Below are 8,137 nucleotides of genomic sequence, written 5' to 3' on the forward strand. Positions count from 1 at the left end.
TTCCTTCCTTCCTTCCTTCCTTCCTTCCTTCCTTTCTGTCTCTGTGTCTCTCTCTCTCTCTCTCTCTCTCTCTCTCTCTCTCTCTCTCTCTCTTTCTATTTTCAGGATGTCATAAGCATTGGGGACATACCTGGGCAGAATGTAAAGTGAGTATAAGCAGGTTATATTATAAAATTCCCAAATAATACGGGTTAACTTGGAAAGAATAAAGAGACACAGACCAGAATGAATAGGAAGAGAGGATCCATTCTTCAGCTACACCCAAGAAACATACCTTAACATCAAGGATAGGCATCAACTCTGGGTAAAAGGTTGGAAAAAGACATCCTAGCAAAGGGAATGTAGCTATCTAACACTAGCAGCAATCTGGAAGGATACTACATATTCATCAAAAGAAAATATCTGTTCCTCCTGTGATTCTGTTAGCCCCACCTGGGGATCCATCCCATAAACAGTCACCAAACCCAGACACTATTACATATGCCAGCAAGATTTTGCTGACAGGACCCTGATATAGCTGTNTCTTGTGAGGCTATGTCAGTGCCTGGAAAACACAGAAGTGGATGCTCACAGTCTTCGATTGGACGGAACACAGGGCCCCCAATGGAGAATCTAGAGAAAGTACCCAAGGAGCTGAAGGGGTCTGCAACCCTATAGGAGGAACAAGAACATGACCTAATTAATACCACCAGAGATCTCGTCTCTAGCTGCATATGTAGCAGAAGATGGCCTAGTTGGCCATCATTGGGAGGAGGGGCCCTTTGTCTTGTAAAGATTATATGCTCCAGTGAAGGGGAATGCCAGCCCCAGGAATTGGGAGTAGGTGGGTTGAAGAGAAGGGTATAGGGGGCTTTAGGGATAGTATTTGAAATGTAAATTAAGAAAATATCTAATAAAAAAGAAAATATCTACCAACAGGACATTAAAATTCTTAACATCAATGTACCAAACATTAGTGTATCTATGTTCATAAAAGAAAAAATGACAACATAAATCTCTTATTAGCCATTCCACACAGATAATGTGAAAGTCTTCAGTGTCCTACCTTCTGGGAGGAATAGAATGAGAAGAAACCATAATTAGAATATATTGTGCAAAAAATTCTAGTTTAAATAAAAGAAACCAACCAACAAACCAACCAACGAACAAATGAGGTAAGACCTAAGAACACTTAGTATATGGACTGATATCAGGGTATAAAAGGGTTTAGTGACTATACTCTTGCTGCCTTTCAGGCTTCTGGGGATTGTTAGAGAAAGCCATGTAAATTAAGTTAGATTTAGGCATCTGCATGGTGAATAACTAAGGAAATAAAACCAAGCTACTAATACAGTACACACATTCGAGGATTCAAGCATTACTACTGAGATTACTATGGCTTAACCCGCCTCTTCTATGAAAACCCAGAAACCAACTTCAAAGCCATTTTTCCAAGAATGTCCTTGACAAGTATCTTAGTAAAGCAGAGAGAAGGGTAAAGACAAGTGAAGAATGGAAGGTAGGGTCAAATTGGAGCCTGTGAGCAGGCATAAGTGTTTGCAAAACTTAATAATTCAAGCTGTAACCAAAGAGCCAGCACAAGCCAGAACAAAGAACATTCAAACACGGATACATCAAAGCTGTTTGGAATCCCTTCATAAGCTCTGAAGAACTTCCTTCCATACCTAGCTTTGGGGTCTCTCTCTCTCTCTCTCTCTCTCTCTCTCTCTCTCTCTCTCTCTCTCTCTCTCTCTCTCTCTCTCTCTCCTTCTCGCTTTCTCTCCCTCTTTCTCACTTTCTCTCTGCCAAGGCTTAATTCAGGAATGATGAGCCCATGATCTGCTTTCAAGCATTTTGATTATTATTGTACTGGCTAGCATTACAGTGTGAAGTTCTGTCCAGGTGGCTTTAGGAAGAGAAAAAGAAAGAAAAGATTTAACTAGCATTTTAGCTATTGGTTTAAAACAAAAACCCAGCATATCTAGCTCTTGGCTTTAGTGTTGAAAGCTGATACAAATCCATGAGGTCTAGTATCTAGGCAACAATTCTTTCACCAAAAAGAAAATCATGAGGGAGAAATAGTTGTCCATATTGCATCTAATATGGACTTAAACACTGTATCTGGGGAATATAATTACACAGAGTATAAAATAAAATCATTTAAATTTTGGATCTACTTTTCTGTTAGGTGTTTAAGAATATGTAGGTGGCCAAATTTAGCCAATTTTTTTTTCATTCAAAGCCTGTTGACTGACCAGTTTTCAGGGGTCAGTTGAGACTTGTCTTTTGGCACATTAAACTTTCCTCTTTCCCACTCATGCCATCTGTTGAGATTATTGAATGTGTGCTGACCATGCTGTTGCCCTGGGAATCACTGAGGACATTTTTTCTCTGCTTTGGCTTCTTTCCTTGTAGTATGTGCACTGGTTAATGACAAGAGTCAGAAAACAGCCTTGCTTTGCTTGTCATACTACCAGAAAAAGAACATTTGATTTGGAATGGATAATTTCTGACAAGTTTAAATTTTATAAGGCTATGGATGTGTGACATTGGCACTGATGATCAAAGAATATCAGACCCTCCCTAGCCAGACTTCTGATAACTGTTTGGAACGCCACATCCACAATCAGTAAGTGCTTGCAATGCAGAATCTGACTTAATAAATAATGAAAAAAATCCCTCATCTCTAAAAAGGAGGTGGTTGAAGGATAATATAATACTATGTTTGATATATTTTTAGAGTCAGTTTTATGCTATCTTCTTGTTTATGTTTAGGTCAGGCTCAATGCAAAATTACAGACATTCTTGTTAAGGTATAAATGCAATGTTAGGATATCCCCTGGATTCCTTCTTATCCTCACCCTTGCTTAAGTGTTGCTTGATAATTCTCTTTTCTCTTCCGCTGTGAGTGGCTGTGAGAAAAGAAAGGGCTTTTTTAATTTATCCATATTTACTCACGTGACTGACATCTGTGTTCCCTTCCCTCCTTGCGACCATGGAGATGGTGAAGGTTTGTGAATATGAGTCACCATTTTGTAAGACCTTTCTATCCAGTAATCTTATGTTCTTCGTTTTGCCTGGCTTACTCTAAAGAAACAATTGGTGGAAAACAGCTCAAAGGAAGATCTATAGAATTAGGGTTAACAGCAGTGTGTATTCCTCTACTGGAAAGTTACTTTGGTTAGTTCGAACAGAGGTCCAAACATTTCAGGAAGATGCTGCTTGCCCACCCTAAACACACAGACTACACTCTCTGATTAGTAGGTCCTTACTGACTCACAAGTTACCTGGATCTTAAAAGACCATGTATGATAGTGTCTCTCAGATATGCTAACAGTTTCCTTCCTGTAAGGATCTGAAATGATTGTGAGGGAACCACGAAAGAAAAAGCCATCTGTGATTGCCAGTCACAGTCAGTGTTAGAGGCCACAGAACTATCTCTTAAAGTTCCCTTTAGGACCCTACAGATGACAATATACAGATGTATATTTCTTAATACTAAATTAAGCCACTATGGAGGTATGATATTACATCCTTAATCTGATATTGAAAATACATTGGACTTATTAAATGGTGATAGGAACAATCAACTGTTGAGTGACAAAAGAAAATGAGGAAATCTGGGTTAGCGTAGACTCAATGTATTAGGAAACAGGATGGGAATGGGGGAAAGACGCCCAGATACTAGAAACAAAAAGTAAGAAAAAAGAAAGTTTTGGAAAATTTCAAGGTTCAATCCCCCCAAAAGAGGAAGTTGCTTTGTCTTTTGGGGACACCAGAAACTTTGTGCTAATTTAATTTTGCTCTCTTCCTACATATAAATAAGCTGCTACTAGGGCAGAAGCCCATGAAAGTAGCTGAGATGGGACAGTATGCCCAATGACCATCCGTAGGTGGCACTGTTGCTTTGTGGACATATGAAGAGTCCTATGAGAGGAAAATACTTTCCTGAGAACACGCAGGTCTGTCATCCTCTGTATTGGGAAACGATGATACATCCAGCTATAAGCTACAAGCAATAAGCAGATCTGGCCTCTTCCTTTCCTTTGAATTCGAGCAGAGCCCTCTGAGTGAATTGTGGAGTAATTCATTCAGAGCCCTCTGAGTAACTGTGGAGGAGTAAAGGAATTTCTTAACCCAGGAACAAGAGACAGTATGTCAAACTTAGTGTTCCTAACACAAAACCATCAGTTGCAGAAACAAGAGAAAAAGAACCCAAGAAGAAAAGACTGTTAGCAGGAACTTTGGTGAGGAATGGGGAGGTAGTGTTAGTCTAGTTGTCTGCTATGAGGTGTCCAAGTATCTCTTACGTACAGTTATATGTTTGTATATATCTTTCAGTCAGTGGTGCTTATTACAAGAAAGAAATAACAAGAAACCTGAAACCAGAATTTAACTGTGCCACTACGAACTTGCAACAAGGAAAGTTACTGATGGGAACAGGCACATTTCCAAAAGTTGCACTTTTGGGATCCTTGACATAAAAACTAACTGACCATTTTAAGTTGTCATTTTCAGAAAATGGAGGCCCTGGAGATGATGGACAGAAAGCCACAGTAGGATCTTTATCATGCTAAGTGGCTGTTTCTTTTCCTCTCTCCCTCCACCATCCCTCTGTCCCTCCCTCCCTCCCTCCCTCCTTCCCTCCCTCCCTCTCTCTGTTTTCCTCTCTCTCTCCTTTCTTTCTTTCTTTCTTTCTTTCTTTCTTTCTTTCTTTCTTTCTTTCTTTCTTTCTTTCTTTCTTTCTTTCTTCTCTAGAACATGGTAACAGGTTTCAACTTATTGTGGCTTATTATGTTTTCTGTCTTCTATATCTTTATCAAAATACATATTAATATTAGCATAACTCTAGATTAGGGAGAAGGTACAATTCCTTCAAAAATTATAATTTAAACAACGCTTTGTACTGAACATCTCAACCATCCTGCTGTCCCTTCTGTTAGTTTCAGAATGAAAAGTCTTTAAAGAAATCTGTGAAGGACTCAGATCTGTGAATCTGTCTCAGGATGGCTACTGTATATTTGTAGTACTCTTTAACTTATCCATTCACTCCTCATTGAAAAATCCCAGTTGGGTAACTTTTTTCTCTTATTGAAACTAGATTTTTTTATACAATATATTCTGATTATTTCTCCTCCCTCTACTCCTCCCAGTTTCCCCTCATCTCCCCTCCCATCTGAATCCACCTCTTTTTGTCACTGGTAATAAAACAAATAGGCATCTAACGATAACATTAAAATAAGATTACACACACACACACACACACACACACACACACACACACACACACCAGAATAGTAAAAACCAGAAAAATCAAAGAAAAGAGAAAAAGAAAAGGAAAGCAAGAAAGAGGAAAAGAAGCCAACAAAAAGGCAGAAGAAACAAATATTGATGCAGAGACCCACTAGCTTGCATGCTCAGTCATCCCATAAAATCACAAATCCAGAAGCCATAATATATATGGAAGAAAGAGAGAGAGAGAGAGAGAGAGAGAGAGAGAGAGAGAGAGAGAGAGAGAGAGAGAGAGAGAGAAAGGAAAAAAGAAAGTATTAAGTAAAATAAAAGGCTCTGACATAACGTTGGGAGAGAAGAATTCTCTACAGATACATTTTCTGTTAGACTCTAGAAATGCATCCTTCCCTTAAAAGAATTTTCTTTTTCCAGTGAAACTTCCTTGTCAAAAACTAAAATTTCATTTGTGAGTCTTTATGAGATGGAGATTGATTAGGGATGGGGTTTGTGTTAGTAAAGTCCTAGTTCGAGGTGAAGTTTCATAAATGGCGGGAAGCATCATGTGAGAACTGGGAATTGCAGTTGAATCTCTGCAAGAACATCCCGTCCTCTTAACCGCTAAGCTATTGCACTACCACCGTGGTGAAATTTTATAAGGGGTCGTTTTCCTTGAGAATAAGGAGATGAAAAGATTGCCCTTTAAACTGAATATTGAGTCTCATTGAACAGATGAACACAGACGAGGATATTTAATCATTGTTATTATTTCAACTATTGGAGATGGCTACATAATTAAGTTTGAATTTTAATTTGTCTTGCCTACTAAAATGAAACATGTATTGAACCTATTGAAAGGCATAACTCTTTTGGGCTGCTTCCATTAGTTCACAAAAACTATGTTCCACAGTCAACTGGAAGAAGTGAATTTGGGATTTTGACATTTGGATCCATTATATGGCCTAATGGATATATATGTACGTATATCCTGCACCCTGATACTTCCCCTAGTTGTGTGGAGTCTATGATACAGGTTAAACCAAATTCCTATTGTTAACACAGAAAAGAATTACAGAACTACTTATAGTGGTACAGAATGAGGGATTGGTAAGAACAGACTGCAAGCTGTTTAGCATAAGAACAAGAGCATGACTGTGCGCTTCCAAAAGAAAAGTCTATGTGCTGCAAGGCATTTTTAGCATAGATAATCAAGCACAAGATTCAGTGCAAGAGATACATCCAGGAAAAAGGAAGGCACACATATGTGGGTGTGGGCTTTTTAATGGAGAGTCCAAAACTGAGTTTCTTTGCATTAGAACTATAAAACATTTGTTAACTCTGAACATACATTTCAAAATACTGCAATGCAAGTTTTTTGTTTTGTTTTGTGTTTTGTTTTATTTTGTTTTGCTTAAGTGAGAGGGAGGCTGTGGAGGTAGCTTGGATGAGATCATAACATTTACTTTCCCTATTTAAAAAAGGTGAAGAAGCCGGGCGTGGTGACTCACGCCTTTAATCCCAGCACTCGGGAGGCAGAGGCAGGTGGATTTCTGAGTTCGAGGCCAGCCTGGTCTACAGAGTGAGTTCCAGGACAGCCAGGGCTAAACAGAGAAACCCTGTCTCAAAAAACAAAACAAAACCAACCAAACAAACAAAAAAAGGTGAAGAAATGATGTTAATATAAAGCATTTTACAAATGAAACAGTGTATGCTATGACAGTTCTTTTCAGTGCATTGAAATATCTTGCTGAAGCATCCAAAGTGAGGGGATGTTGATTTTGTTCATCATTTGGGCCCATATAGTCCGTCATGATGGGGATGCATGGCAGCAGATGTTTCTGTGGCTAGAGGAGCATATGGTAACTGTCTTATCACTTCTCTGTAGACCAGGAAACAAAGAGCTTACCAGGCAGATCATGGGCTGCAAGCCCCATGGCGCCCTCTCTAGTCACATATATTTTCCAGCTAGGATCCAGCTTACCAACATGCTATCTGTCCTCAAAGCAGCACCACCTGCTGGGGACCAAATGTTCAATCTCGTGAGCTGTGAGGCAATTTCTCCACTCAAATCATATCACGCAGAGGGTTTCATCTTGTCAGTGATATGAAGTATTGGGTTTCTTTAACTTCCCTATTTGAAGATATCTTTCCTTCAGAATTTCTTATCTAATGTGGTCTTATTATAATTTTTTTTAAAAAAGTGTGGTTTGATTTTTCTACTGGTGTGATAAAACAGTATGATCATTGGGTCAGCTGAATCACATGACTCACAAGGCAGAACAGCTGCACAGTAGTCTGGACCTGTTGAAGAGCCTTCACCTATTCTAGGTCCCATTCACAGCTATCAGTTTTTGAAGTCTCTCTGTTTATGGGCTAGGGTAGTACACCAGAATCAATGTGTGCTGCCTTCAAGATCCAAACAGGCTCACTAATTGTTGTGCATTTTTCTTCATGATAAGAAATGTGGGGAACTGCAGGCTGGTCTCCAGTTGAGCTGAAGTCTGAACCCTGCTGGTGATAATTCACCTTCATGACATGGTAGGTGTCCCCTCAGGCTCCTGGAACTCTGGTCCCTGCCTAAGTTACCACCCCACATAGCCCCCACAAGAGAAGCATAGTCATGTAGGCAGTGGCCCAAGCTTCTGACCTTCAGGCTAAACTCCTCCCCAGTTACCTAGCAACAGTAAAGACCATAAAAGGGGTCTTCAACTCCCCCTTGCTCTCTTACTGCTTACTCTTTTCTCTCCCCCCCTCCTCTCTCTTTGTCTTCTCTCCTCTCTCCTTTCTCTTTTTCTTCTCCTCTCCTCTCTCCCTCTATTCTTTCTCTCTAACCTTCTCTCTGTATCTCTGTCTCTGTCTCTGTCTCTGTCTCTCTCTGTCTCTCTCTGTCTCTCTCTGTCTCTGTCTCTCTCTCTCTCTCTCTCTCTCT

General features: G+C 39.7%; 1 pseudogene; it reads left to right on the forward strand.

Moving 5' to 3' along the window:
• Nucleotides 1-2,974: 2,974 nt before the first annotated feature.
• The window catches only part of LOC110327591, a 67,159-nt pseudogene continuing 61,996 nt past the window's right edge, over nt 2,975-8,137 (forward strand).

Source organism: Mus pahari, chromosome 10, assembly GCF_900095145.1.
Source record: "Mus pahari chromosome 10, PAHARI_EIJ_v1.1, whole genome shotgun sequence".
Taxonomy (NCBI): Eukaryota; Metazoa; Chordata; class Mammalia; order Rodentia; family Muridae; genus Mus; species Mus pahari.